This window comes from Sebastes fasciatus, chromosome 9 (assembly GCF_043250625.1).
Source record: "Sebastes fasciatus isolate fSebFas1 chromosome 9, fSebFas1.pri, whole genome shotgun sequence".
Taxonomy (NCBI): Eukaryota; Metazoa; Chordata; class Actinopteri; order Perciformes; family Sebastidae; genus Sebastes; species Sebastes fasciatus.
In genome coordinates, this window is record NC_133803.1 from 11,632,796 (window position 1) to 11,648,263 (window position 15,468).

The window sequence follows — 15,468 nt, forward strand, 5'->3', positions numbered from 1 at the left end:
AACTGGCAATGACGTCAGGATAGACTTTTTATCCGCAGCATGATGTATGCATAAGCTCACAGGATTTCCTCCATTCTTTTTTCCTCTCATCAGTGTAAACTTCAGGGGACTGCTCTGAATTCCACAGACCACAAAAGGGTTTTATCGTCTGATAGTGTCCAACGTTATGTTCCCTGAGCTCAAAGTAAATGTTTCTTTTTTTTTTTTGTGTTCACGTTGCGACCATAAACATTTTATGAATGTTGGCTCACAACCTTTCACAACAAATGAGACACACATGAGGGGGGATGTAACAGTTTGAGTCATCCCCCTTTGCTATAATTCAGTCCGTTACCGGAAACTGGAATACACTTCAAGGTTATATTGATAACATTTTAATGCAGAGTACTCATTTAAAAAAAAAAAAAATTAGATTCACAGACCTTTTAGAAAAGTGCCGAATAAAAGACTTTAAATGACTTTTCCTAAAAATAATACTACGAATTAAATTTTTTAATGGGTCCAAAATGAATGTTTTGTTCATCTCTGTGGAAGATATCTGACGTCGGTTCCCACTTTTAACAAGGCTTGTGAGCCAATAGCATAACAACGTTAGTATCACATGGTTTCTCTGTGTAGTCAGTTGCCAGTTAGTGTGGAAAACTTAGATAAATGACTGAGATTGACACTTGGGTCAAACTTTTGTTTTTTACTTTAGCCTACTCCCTTTTTGTCTCGCGGACCATTTTCTGCGTGCACACTGATATCCCAACAGGAAAAGGAAAGTCTTTTTCTCTGAATGAAAAACTAATCTGCACAAGTGGATTTATACTGCTTGGTTACGTAATACCCTCAAAGTGAACTTTGGGGGCTTGCACTGATGTGCTGGCAGCACAAGCAGACCGAACTGTAGTTCCCTCAAATAATGTACAACTAATGTACATCAGAGGGGATTTAGAAGTTGGTGGCCGACTGAACCAGAGGTGGTGATTGTTAGAAACACTAACCAAGACGGTTCGGGTGAGATTTAGTTTGTTTCTGTCTAGTTTGAATCAAAAGTGTGAGCACACTGTTGCAAAATGACTTTTACTCTATCATGAAAGATGAATCACTTGACATGACTGTCTGTCTCAGTCATTCCACTCGACCATAAAATATGCACGTTATGCAACGAACTGGCAACCATTTGTTGTGAAGTGAATGCAATGGGACGGGGGAGGGAGAATGCGACATCTAGTGGCTGAATGTTATCAGTGTTATTTGTACCTTTCAATAATTATTTACAAACTCAAACTATTGTTTCCCCATATAATGAATGCATTGATTTTTGGCATGTTGAGGAGAGCTTTATGTGCTTGAAAATGCCTAGAATTGTAGCAAAGACATTATGCAAATTAGTGAAACATTTTGTGATGTTGATGTTTCATTTTATGTAAAAGGGTATAATTGTATCCTCCCACCAGGCTGTATACGGTCTGACCCTTGTGTGTGTGTGTGTGTGTGTGTGTGTGTGTGTGATGTTCATCTGTGAGAGCAGTGATGAGTCTGCCTCTTGACCTGCCAGCTGACTCTCAGTTTGACCCGCCATCAGGAGCAGATGACTCTATCCAGACACCTAAATCTCACATCAAGTTCTTTCTAGCGTTCCCTCTCCCCCTTCCCGAATGTGCTTGGCTTGAACTTCATGTTAATCTATTCCTTACATAGAGATGAGGCTGTTTGGTGTAGGAACCGTTGTCCTTAAATGGTTGACCAATTTGACTGTCACTAGAGGCAGATCCAACAGGATGACTCTGTCCAGGAAGACACATTTGACATTAACAAGAACTTGCTCTTTTCTTTCTTTCTTTCTTTCTTTCTTTCCTTCATCTCCTCCTTGCTGAAAGTGCGGAGCTCATAACACAGAGATCCTTCTTTTCCTTAAATGGGAATTCAATTTCACTTTTCATAAAAATGACAAAATTCACTTGTCATTCAACTAATACAGAGCCCGATGATACCATTAACTGTGATATGGCAGCCATTTCTGCATTAAAAAAACATCAACTGGAAATCTATTTTTTGAGAATCAAATACACACTTCCTGAAAGGTGGCTCTATAAAGGCGTGTATCTTGCTTATTCGTGGAGGACAACAGCTGTACTCAGCTTGGATTCGCACCAGACTCACGGCAAGAGCCCTGTCAAAACGTATAAATATCCATACGGATTTCTCCAACCACACCGGCAGCATAATCCACTTCTCTGTCCTTGATCTGTATGTTCAGTATGTTCCAAACACCCAGTTTCTCCACAGCGTGGTTAAATATAGTAGATCAGCGCTGCATCATTGCTTTCTCATCTCTTAAGTAGTGTATTTAGTGATTTAAAGACAACATGGGGATTGTTTGGACTTCCTGGCTCTACCTAAATGACTGACATGAGTGCTATTGATCTTCTCATCTAACCCTCAACAGGAATGCAAATAATCAATTTAAAAAAAAAAAAGTGTCAATCTATTCCTTTAAAGCTGGGCAAAAACTCCATAATAACCTTTCAGCATATTGTAATTCAAGTGTTCTGAGAGAGAACTAGACTTCTGCACCTCCTCATGGCTCTGTTTTCAGGCTTGACGGAGACAATCACAGGTCATTTCAGAGAGAGAGCGTTCCTATTGGCTGTTCATTCAATGGAAACAGCTGTCAATCACCCCCGAATTTCGATCAAATGATCAAACTAGGCAGCGCTGGTCAAATATGAATATGTAATGCCTATTTCTCACCTCAAATGTTTTCAGAAACATCTTGTAGTGTACTGTTTAGCTGTAAAATGAGAAAGTTTGCTTCGGCTGGTGGGCGGTGCTTGGTATTTCCTCAACTGATCTCAACATGGCTGCCGGGTCACAAATTTTCTCATTTTACAACTAAACAGTACACTACAAGATGTTTCTGAATACATTTGAGGCGAGAAATAGGCATTACAGTAACAGAATATTTATTCATATTTGATGAGTTTGGCCATTTGATCGGAGTTTGCGAATGATTGACAGCTCGGCTCTGATTGGTTGTTTTCCTCTGGTCTGTGAAATCTTGCAGAAGCCATTAGGAGCACCGGAGGACACAGAGGCACATGATTTCTTTTCAGATTACCTGTCTTATGCACTACTGTCAGGATATAGTGACCGTTTTATAAAAATACAGTTTTTAATATTTGCTCCAATTCTACCCACTGTAGCTTTAAGTACCATGTTTAGTGATTTAAAGACAAATTGGCGATGTTTGGGTAGTTCTTTATGCTCTTGGCTCTATCTAAATGACTGATGAGTGCTATTGATCTTCTCATCTAACACTCAACAGGAAAGCAAATAAGGGATTTTAAAAAAAAAACCTCAACGTCAACCTCTTCCTTTAACAGGACGAGAAGGGAAAAATAGAAATGTCTTAACCATCTCATCTATTGTCTTGTTATTATGTCACTTCATATGGTCATGGTTTGGGGTTTTGGTTGTAGGTTGTTTCCTGTTTTACGTTGAAGGTTCCCTTCTTATGTGTCATGTTTTGTTTTACTTCCTGCCTTTGTGTTTTCCCGCCTTTTTGATTGTCTGCCCCGCCCTGATCAGCTTCACCTGTCCCTAATTAGTTCTGCAATCACCTCACCTTTTGTCACTTCCCCAGTTAGTGCAGTCACTATTCATACCACCTCAGTTCCTTTGTTCTTTTTCGGTTCCTCTTTTGTCGTTCCTTGAATTCAGTGTACCTGACTTGCTCTGAGTGTTTCCGGTTACTCAGCGTTCTGTTGTTTTTGATTTATTTCTGTTACCAGCCTGGTTTTGGACCTTCAAGTGTAAGTTTTTTTTTTTTTTATCAATCATCAAACTGTCCCTGCTCACAACTCTTCAATTAATTTTGCATTTGGGTCCAAACCTGCTTTCCTAAAACGTGACACATACAAAAATATGACTTTAAACTGTGTATCACAGCTGAATGAGACACGCCCAAATGTCAAATATGCAACCTTTGTCCAAATTTGGGATTAAATGTGACTCCTTAAACGTTTACAAATGCATCCATTTGTATCAATTTTGCACCATCGCCTTAAAAAGTGTAGACAGAAAATGCCCAGTGTGGGTAGATTTTTGCTCAAGTCCCTCCACTCCTCCATTTCATAAAGAAACAGAGGCCATAATCTCCTCTTTAGATCAACAGGTGTGTAGGTCTTGCCAGGAGCTAGCATGTTCAGTGGACTAATGAATTCTGGACATCTTTCCAGGGCTGTTAAGACCACCACCTCTCTCAGATAGCAGTTTAATGCGATCTTTGTGCACTTAATGGCCTACAGCTTTGCAGGCGAGAGACATCCTGTGACAGCAAATCGTTGGCTGGTCATGAATAATGATTCACTCGAGAACCGTTTGATCAATACTGTTCCTTTAACAGCTTAAATGAAGAACTGTTCATTTGTCTACTGAGAGGATGTTGTGTTTTAATTTTAAAGAACAATCCTCAATTGTTCATACAGTTGTTTGGCTATAACCTCTTTTCAACTTAATAGATTTCTTTTTTTTTTTTTACTTTGATACTCACAAACTCTCATCGCATTTTAAATAGTACCTGCTTTAAGACCAAACTACTAGATAATTCTGTTTATAAATAGACACTTCGTAAAGTCCCACCCCTCGAACGCAGACTGGCCAATTATAGCGAAGCACTGGCCAGCTCCGACCAGGCCAATATCCTTTTAAAGGGGAACTACGCCCATTTTCAAAATACATAAATATGATTCCTATGATCTAAGACAGTCCAAAAAAAATATTAGTAAACATGAACAACTCTCTCCCATATCCCAAAACTAGAGTGCTGAAACTAAAATTTGTGATGTCATAGGGTATAAACTGCTCCACAGACGATGAATTAGGAGATGTTCTAGATGACACTGAGAGCACCCAGGGGAATGACCTGAGTATATGGGAACATTTCTGTTTCACTACTGACAACACAACAATAGAATAAAGCTCATTTGGGTATAAAAAAGAAAACAAACATTCTGTGATCCACAAAATCAGTCTCCCATTCATTGTCTATGGAGCAGCTCCAGACTTTATACCTTATGACATCACACGTTTGAGACTTAGTTTTCTGATTTCTGGCTTTGAGAGAGAGGAGCTCATGTTCATGACTGAACTTTCCAAGGCCGTGGAAATAACATACTGGAATTCTTAATGTGGGTGGTGTTCCCCTTTAACCTGTTTTCGCTGCTGAGTCGGTTTGATATCCTGATATATCCTTCAAATTTGTAGACCCTTCTATGGGGAAAATGTTTTTAGGCCGCAAGGGGATTTTTCGTTGCCACTGGAAAAAATTTAAAGCAATCCAGGTATCCAAATCTTGTTATAGATCCATGCGCATATGCCAAAAAAGTTTTCTAGGTAAGCAGCCCACTGAATTTGTGCAGTAGTATTTCTCCCGCTCGGCCCGTAGACTACATTGGGATGTCACAGATGTTTAAACCCGCTTTCTTCGGCTCGAGGACAGCGATTTTATACAAATATAAAATCTCCATGGATCAAAAATCAATTTTTCATATTTTTTCGTTGCAATACCGTGAGTGGCCAATGGAAAAATTTGAATAATTGCCATTGGAAGTAAGGCTGAGCGGCGGCACCTTATCCAGGTCTTATTATACATCAATATAACAATATGACCTGTAATTCATATGGGAAATCTGAGCATGATCATGTTACGTTTTTTTAATTAAGTATGATTTGTGTCATTCTAATCTTTAAAGCAGCATCACATTCTACGGAGCATCCCCAGCAGGCATGAAATCCAACAGGAAAACCAGCCAGTGTCATTAGTCGTTAGTGACTCAACCCTTTCATAACGGGGCTGACGTAGTGATGACAGGCTGTCATGGGCCAGATTTTAACCACTCTGGAACATCAGAGAGTAAGAGGAGGACAAGTAAATAAAGCTGGACATGTCTAGAAGTTATCAAACTGCCAAGAGCTTTCATCAATAGCAAACCCACCACTTCATGTACCAGCGGGCTTTAGACTTTTGTCAATCACATCTTTCAGTTACTGTCTGCGTGGGTCAGGACGCTCATTGTGAAACATGAAGGCACTGTGAGGATACAAGAGATGGATTACTTTGGGCAGGGGGAAAGAGTTATCAAAGGTCGAACAACAGACCAAATTGATGGCATTCATTTACCAAAAAACAATGCTTTTGCTCTTATCCTTATGAAGGAGACGCCGTTTTACATTCCTATTACTATTTGACAATGATATTCTACTCGTCATATAAATATAGACCTTCAAACTTTCCTTTGACCTACACTGTGATCTAAGTAAGTCAGCTATATAGATAAAAATGGAACACATTTGTTATTAATCAAAATAAAACAACAGGTTTGTTTAAATGATAATTAGTAATAGTACTATTATCAAAATATGGATGAATTGTTCTGTTACTCTCTTGTGCCTTTGCAAACCGTGTTCCTTTACGCTGTATTGCACCGGTCATTTATTGAGACTTGGACAGTTGTGGTCCAAATCCAATGAGCCTCTCTGTGTCATGGAGAGGAGAATAAAAGAGAACAAGGTGTTCTGGTTTTCTGGCTTTGGACATGGCTTCTCCTTCACCCCAGGGATAAGAAGTCCTTAACAGTTCTTTGTGTTAGTCTTGTCCGTGCTTTGGTCAGAAGGCACAATAGGGCTGCCATGAGTGGTTTAAATACCTGTGTAACTCAAATGAATACTACTAGTCAGACACACTGCCATAAACATTGTAATAGCTTATCAATATGACTTCGGTAGAGAAGCCATGTTGTTGAGATATAAAACAAGTAGGGCTGTCAATCGATTAAAATATTTCAACGTGATTAATTGCGTGATTATCCATAGTTAATCGTGATTAGTCACACATTTTTTATCCGTTCAAAATATACCTTAAAGGGAGATTTGTCAGGTATTTAATACTCTTATTAACATGGGAGTGGGCAAATATGCTGCTTTATGCAAATGTATGTGTATAAATATATTATTGGAAATCAATTAACAACACATTTGACTATGACTTGCCCCAAACTGCATGTGATTATCATAAAGTGGGCATGTCTGTAAAGGGGAGACTCGTGGGTACCCATAGAACCCATTTTCATTCACATATCTTGAGGTCATGTCAGGTACATGTTAGCATTTACCCATTCCCACACACACATTCATACACTGATGGCAGAGCCTTCGGGACCAATTTGTGGTTCAGTGTCTTTCCCGAGGAAACTTTGACATGCGGACTGGAGGAGCCGGGGATCGAACCGCCGATCTTCCGATTAGTGAACGACCTGCTGTACACAGCACAGTTATGAATAAGTACAATTGGCAACAATAACCCATCCAAATCAATATATTATAAAACTGTTTAAGGTTTTAGGCATGCCAGGCCAGCATGATTGGAGCAGCAATTTTCTAAAATGATAACCTATTTTTATCTATACAAAATGCACCTTAAAGGGAGATTTGTCAAGTATTTAATACTCTTATCAACATGGGAGTGGGCAAATACGCTTGCTTTATGCAAACTTATGTTTATATTTATAATTGGAAATCAATTAACAACACAAAACAATGACAAATATTGTCCAGAAACCCTCACAGGTACTGCATTTAGCATAAAAAATATGCTCAAATTATAACATGGCAAACTCAAGCCCAACAGGCAACAACAGCTATCAGTGTGTCAGTGTGCTGACTTGACTATGACTTGCCCCAAACTGCATGTGATTATTATAAAGTGGGCATGTCTGTAAAGGGGAGACTCGTGGGTACCCATAGAACCCATTTTAATTCACATATCTTGAGGTCAGAGGTCAAGGGACCCCTTTGAAAATGGCTGCGACAGTTTTTCTTTGACAAAATTTTACCTAAGTTTGTAGATTATTTAGCCTCCTTTGCAACAAGCTAGTATGACATAGTTGGTACCAATGGATTCCTTCGATTTCTATATATATCATTAGTTTCATATGATGTCAGTATCTTCACTCTAGCTTTAAAACCCGCTACAACCTCCAAAAGAATGATTGTGCATTAACGCGTTTAACTGTGACAGCCCTAAAAACAAGTAATGTACATTTTCTCAGTTTGAGGAACAGAAAACGATTTACAGACACAATGTTCCTATGAAGTTTATACTGAGGCATTTTTGCCTTTTTGCAATAAATTCTTACGTGGTAGACTACAACAGTATCATTAACACTTCCTTGTCACTCCTGTATGGATGATAAACTTAGTCAATACTATAATTTCTGCTTTAAATTTGAACTTTTCGTATACATTATATTCAGAATCAAGTATTGTATACTGACTGAGACACAATCATTTCCACTGCACAGTTATCATGTTTTGTTGAATAAAACTCAGGACAAACTGAGGTGAAGTTTCATCCTGTGCGGAAAGTAAATACTCCAGACTGGAATAACCCCTAGCTTGACCTTTGAGATGACAAATTGTGAATCATTTCAAACATCTTCTGACCTTTTGTCCACTTTCTTGTTTGTTGTACAATGAAACATGACAGCTCAAAGTGGATTACTGCAGTGGGAGGCTGCACTACTCAGAAAAATAGTCTACCTCATGCAATAATGACCATCCTCCCTCAGCTGAGAAAGGTGAAAGCAGTGTTACCCTAAAGGTCATTTTTCCCAAACCTTTAACCAAGTAGTTACCTTTAGGGCTGGCAGGTCATAAAACACTTAGGAGTCATTTTTCTTCATGTCAGTCATGTTGAAAAACAAGCTACAAACAAGCTATTTTGTATTTTAGATTTTGGGCTTGAAATGGCGAATATCAGGTCGACATTTGCAAGGATGGAAAAAGGCTTTTCTAACCATGAGTTGTTGTTGTTGTTTCATGAATTCGTAATACAGTGGGACGGCAGTAGCTCAGTCTGTGGGGACTTGGCTTGGAAGGGTTACAGGTTCAAGGACCAACATGGACGTATGTATGTATTTCGGGTCTGTGTGAGTAGAAACATTTTATTTCCCCACATGGGATCAAGAAAGTATGCCTTCTTCTTCTACAGATGCACCTTGCTTCAAACAGGATGTTATTCCCTATACAGTGCTGTCAGAGGGATCTGAGGGAAGGCTTGTAATGCATTTGTGAATTAATCATATCTGGTGCAGGTGGACTAGGATTGATGTTACCATATAAATATGTTTAGAAGAAATATTTCTTCTCCTGAAAATAAAGCAAATCCATTTTCAGACTTTATCTCCTGAAAATTGATTTTCAGACCTCTCTGGCTCAGGTGCTATCTGTGGAAATCGTAAACAGAGTTGGTGACAATGTACTGTGAACTCCAATTTGCAGACTGACTTTGGTGGCACAGAGATACATATTCCATGCATGTATCTGTGAGCTTATACTGTATGAGGAAACAATGATGGAGTGAATAATGTGAAGATTATCATACTCGCTGTCAAGCATGCAGTGAGCTTTGACGAAGCTGTCATGCTCCTTACATTACCAGTTAATGGATCCAGCCTTTAGAGTCATGCAGTCATCCATGTTATGTGTAGGAGGGAGACAGTCTTTGAAATAATCCATTCTTATCTGAGCTATTATTCTGTTATTCCTGTTGCAGACATCTATTGCTGCTAGGGCTGTCAAATTTAACGCAACGGAAATTTGTTTTAATGTCACTAAATTTCTTTAATGCAACTTGTGATTTTTAGGTTGTAGCGAGCTCAGTTTTAAAGCTAGAGTGAAGATACTGGCATCATATGAAACCGGAAAACCCAAGGAATCCATTACCATCGGTACCAACCATTACATACCAAATGTTAAATAAACTGTCATGGCCATTTACAAAGGGGTCCCTTGACCTCTGACCTCAAGATATGTGAATGAAAATGGGTTCTATGGGTACCCACGAGTCTCCCCTTTACAGACATGTCCACTTTATGATAATCACATGCAGTTTGGGGCAAGTCATAGTCAAGTCAGCACACTGACACACTGACAGATGTTGTTGCCTGTTGGGCTTCAGTTTGCCATGTTGTGATTTGAGCATATTGTTTTTGCTAAATGCAGTACCTGTTAAGAGTTTCTGGACAATATTTGTCATTGTTTTGTGTTGTTAATTGATTTCCAATAATAAATATATATATATACATTTGGATAAAGCAAGCACATTTGCTCACTCCCATGTTGCTAAGAGTAATAAATACTTGACAATCTCCCTTTAAGGTGCATTTTGTATAGATAAAAATGTGTGATTAATTTGCAATTAACTGTGGACAATCATGCGATTAATTGTGATTAAATATTTTAATCGATTGATAGCCCTAATTGCTACATAAAAGTAAGTTATAATTTTTGAAAATTGCTGCTCCAATCATGCTGGCCTGGCATGCCTAATACCCTAAACAGTCTTATAATATATTGATTTGGATGGGTTATTGCTGCCAATTGCACTTATTCATAACTGTGCTGTGTAGAGCAGGTCGTTCACTATAATTGGAAGATCGGCGGTTCGATCCCCGGCTCCTCCAGTCCGCATGTCGAAGTGTCCTCGGGAAAGGTACTGAACCCCAAATTGCTCCGGAAGGCTGCCATGTGAATGGACATTTAGATTAGATCCAGATGGGCATGGCAGCCTCTGCCATTAGTGCATGAATGTGTGGGTGTGAATGAATGATGACATGAAGTGTAAAGTGCTTTGAGTGGTTGGAGGACTAGAAAGATGCTATATTTAAATGCAGGTCCATTTACCATTTAATCAACAGTCAATAAATACCTGTGTCCATAAGATACAATGTAGAGAAGACAAGCAAACCATCAGTAGTTGTCAGTCTCATCTTTTATACGCCATTTCCTTTATATGACATATTGAGTTTTTTTTAATATTGACCAAGCCTGCATCACACTCCCTTTAGAAGGACTGTCATCAATCTGAACTCGTTTCCTTTTAAGAACTGCTCCAGATGCTCAGGAGGGAGCCTCCTCCCCTCACATCACCCTCTGATCTTGCTGTGGGTGTCCGCAACAGCCCTGCCTCTCCCTGTTTTCATCTAAAATGAAAAAAAAAATGGTAGCTCACCATGCCTAACCCACGTCATGAACACGCTTCTCTGCAGCTCTACGTTGATTCATCATAAAGACCACGCAGCTCACATATGAGATAAACTATAATAAGGTTGACCTTTTTGACCTTGAAGTCCATTCACATCCTTTTCATACTCATCAAACCATTCAGTGACCCCTTTTCAGCGGGGCCTCCATCCCTGCTGACACATTATACACCTCTATAAAGGAGCTTTTGTGCTTCCTTTTGTGCTTCACCAAAAACATGGTAGTGTCTCATTATACATCATTATCATGTAATGTAATCTTCACATATGTTATAATGTGCAGTCAGGTTAGCCAAGGTAGGGAGACATTATCCTGTGAAATAGGAACAAAAAAAACATGATCATTTATTATATTTCTTTTTATATATATTAACATGTCACTTAAAGGGACGTTGCTTGTTGTTATTGTTGTTGTTGCTTGTTAACAGTGACGCTTGTGGCCGTTAAGTCAACGACAGTCAGCATGCTCGCATTAGATGCGAACGAGCATTGGTCAAAACAGAGAAGCGACCAACTAAACTAACTCTCTTCTGCTCCGTTGCTCACTCGTTTTGCCGCAGCTCGCTCTCTCTTGCTTCACCACTCACTTCCCACGTGCACACACACTCCCACAATACTAGTTTTCCCCTGACGTCGGTCACATTCTTCTTTTGTTTTTAGCTTCACTAGATATAACTTTGTTTTTTGTGCTACCGTGGAGTTTGTGTTGGAGTCTCGGTTGTGGTGGGGGCTGGTCATTTGTTGGCGTTAGCGGACTCCATTTCTAACCAAACGTTAGCTATCGTTGCACACTGTAGCTGAAAACAAGACACTCGCAAGCGCGCATGACGTCACAGCTGTTGGATTTTCCCGGAAAAACAGGCCTGGGTTCTTCGCATTAAAAGCAGTCTACAGGCTGATAGAGGAAACCCAGAAAAATGCAGAAGGGTTACAGGTTAAGTTACAATCTGTTCACACATTGGCAATAAAAAATGATTAAAACACATTTATACGTATAAAATGTTACATACAGTCCCTTTAAGAAATCATGAAGTTGCGTGAATATTTTTTTCCATGAAGAACAAAAACATGTCATCTTCAGTACAACCTTTGAAGTTAGAACAGACATAGTCTGTGTCTGTTGAACAGGTGATGGAAGACATGGCTTTTTAGTCTGAGGAGCTTTTGAAGTTCACCACCTGGGCAGAAGCTGAACTGCAATCTGACAGCAGGCCACAGACCCAATCTAAAAACCCATGTTATTTGAGAGCAGACTCGTATAAAACACTCTTCTTGGGGAGTCGCCGGTCGAAGGTGAACTAAACATTGTGCCATGCTGGTCAAGGATTGGCTCTCAAAATATCGGTTTGGCCAAACTCAGGGGTGAGTCAGAAGCTGCCTGATGTTACTGACACCACCTCCATGTGAGATAAACTTTAAAACGGCATTCACCTGGAACAGGGATCCATCCACATGAGACTTCTCCCACTATTTTCCATTTTACACCGAACAATAGAAAAGTGGTCCGCTTTCTCCAATTTAGTTTAATGGCAGTCGGAAAACGCCAAAACTGTGCAGTACCACTATCTATCAGTAAGACTGAATGGACGGACTGTTCAGAAAAATATGACTGGTAACTCTGCTTCATGTCAGTAGGGTGAAACTCCATTCTGTCCATAGAAATGTTGTCTTCGACATATCTCAATGCTTCTGTTGTCAAACAACGGCGCAAATATGATACGCTGACATTGTTGACAGTTATAAACAAAGTGCTTACTGTTAAAGGGATATTTCGGGTGTCTTGAAGTGGGGTTGTATGAGGTACTTATCCACAGTCTGTGTATCACCTACAGTAGATGATGGTCGGCACGCCCCAGTTTGGAGAAGCAGAATGGAGTTACCATAATGGAAACAAAGCAATGTACTACTGTGGAAGGGGCCGGCAGCAAAACTTTTTAGACACCTAAAAGAAAGGTCCACCTAAAAAAATCAATATCAGTTTAAGTGTACGCTACATTTAGAATATTTTTGCCGGTTTACCTTGAGGTCAAACAGCTATACAGTCTACATTTCCGACTGGGAATTGAAGCCACTATCTATGCTCTCGCCAAAGCAACCAGACTTCACTGAAAAAAAACACATTTAACCTCGCAGAACACGGGAGTTGCTGGTGTACCGCTGCCGGTTTGTTTGTTTGTATGATTGTGTGACTTTAGTTTGTTCGGATTCACCAAGTCTTACAATAACACAAATAACACAACAACACAAAGCTTTCATCCAGGAAACCACAGTTTGTGTCCCGTGCGTTAAAGGTCACATATTATACTCCATTTAAACTAGTTATTATAGGTCTCAGACACCTCCAAACCATGTCTCTGAAGTTTTTTTTTCAAAAAAACAATCAGATCATGCATTCCAGCATGTCTCTATAACCTCTGTTTCAGCCCATTTCCAAAAGTGCTGATTTCTGTGTCTGTAGCCTCTGTCTCCTCCCACTCTGCTCTGATTGGTCAGCGTTTTCTGTCAATCAAACGTCCTCAACAACACAGCGTCACCCTCCCCGCCCCCCTCGCGGCCTGAGAGCAGGGAGAGAGAGGAGCTAGAATAGAGCTTATAAACCACTTTAAAGTTTATAAACCAGAAACTTCACCCAGCGCACGTTACCAGAGGAATCTGATCAGAAATCGGCGACACATGATGAACATCTGCGGTCCAGATTCCAGGTTTTCCTGACGGTTTCTCTCAGGTAAATAATACTATTTATATCTCTGTTAGTTAGCTCAGTGTTTACCTCATGCATCAACTCTGTAAACCGTAAACATACACTCTGTTTTACGTCTGTCTTTACAGATCCATCTGTGAGAAATGACCGACAGAATCATCCCAGAGGAGAGCAGACAGCTGAGAGCAGACAGCTGTGGGCAGATGGCTCTGTTTACATGGCGATACAAAGCTAACCCGGTAGCATGTAGCTAACCCGTTAGCATGTAGCTACATGCTAACGGGTTAGCTACATGCTACCGCTATGACACGGTGTGTAAACACAGCGACCATCAGGGTGGAAAATAGAAGATGTGAAACAGTAGTCAGTTCATTATTTCTGCTAAAAGATAAATGTATGGAAGATCAGAGTAATGGTATATTATTTACAGTAGTAGCTGTCTCTGTGTTACCATGACTACAGACCACCGGAGCTTAGCTTACCATAGTTTACCAGAGCTGAAGACTTTCTCCTGTACCATGTTAACATAACTAACTAACAGGTGAGATGATTACAAATGCTGTGAATAATTAATATTGTCATCTGTCAACTCAAATAAAGTTTGACTGTGAAACAGAAATGTGTTGTGTTGCTTACAGTCACTATTTACTACCTGTGCTCTGCTACATGCATGACATCAAATATATATAATATATAAATATCACCTGTTTAAACAGTGTAATTACATAAAGCCTTTGTGAAAGAACATGTTATATTTAGATGATGGGAGTACATGAAGCCTGTTCTGCTGGTTCTTGCAGACTAACTGTAGGAGCTACTTTGCTCAAGTTAGGTTGAGGAGGAGAGACAGTGACGCGCTGTGGGGCGGGGTCAGCTACTGAAGGTTCTCTCTGGTTCGACCAGGAAACCCTCACGTGGCTTGCATTCTCTAATGACGTCAGGATACAAGGAAAAAAGCGAATTTTTTTTCTGCACCCATTTCCGGACAAACGGAGGAGGAGAAAAAGAGAGAGGATGGTCTTTTATGATACTATGGTGGCCTGTAGACACACTGGGGACAGATATTGATGTTTAAAAGACATGGAAAAGTGCATTTTGCATAATAGGTGACCTTTAAGTTTCACTTTCTCATTACAGATCAGCTGTTCATTTGTGTCCCATGTCCGCAACGTTCAGAGTCCTTTTCACTGCACAAATGTAGTAGTTTTAAGCCCAGCCATGTAGTTATTTCCTAGAGCTAACTATACTGGTTTTGTTGCCTAATCCTAAAGTGATACCAAGGGTAACTGTAGTGGTTTTGATGCCAAAAATAAAGTGACGCCAAGGGGCGGTATGTGATGAGTTGTGATGAGAATGTGTTGGAACTTACCCTTTTAGCAAAGCTCAGGATAAGTCAATGCTGCATCGAGACAAATCGCCAAGTTAGACTTGCGCATTTGACTGAAAGCAGAAACCGAAAGATATAACTGTGTTTTGTGGTCAGCTACATTATAATTCAGAAATGGGTAACAGCTGGAGACAACACAAACATCGAAGTAGGCAACTTGGCCAACTTTGATAAACAAGTTATTTTTACCTAAAATTGCAGCATTACAAATGTGTTCCCCTCAGCTGTGGGCTGCGCGGTGGTGCAATGGTTAGCACTGTCGCCTCACAGCAAGAGGGTCACAGGTTCAA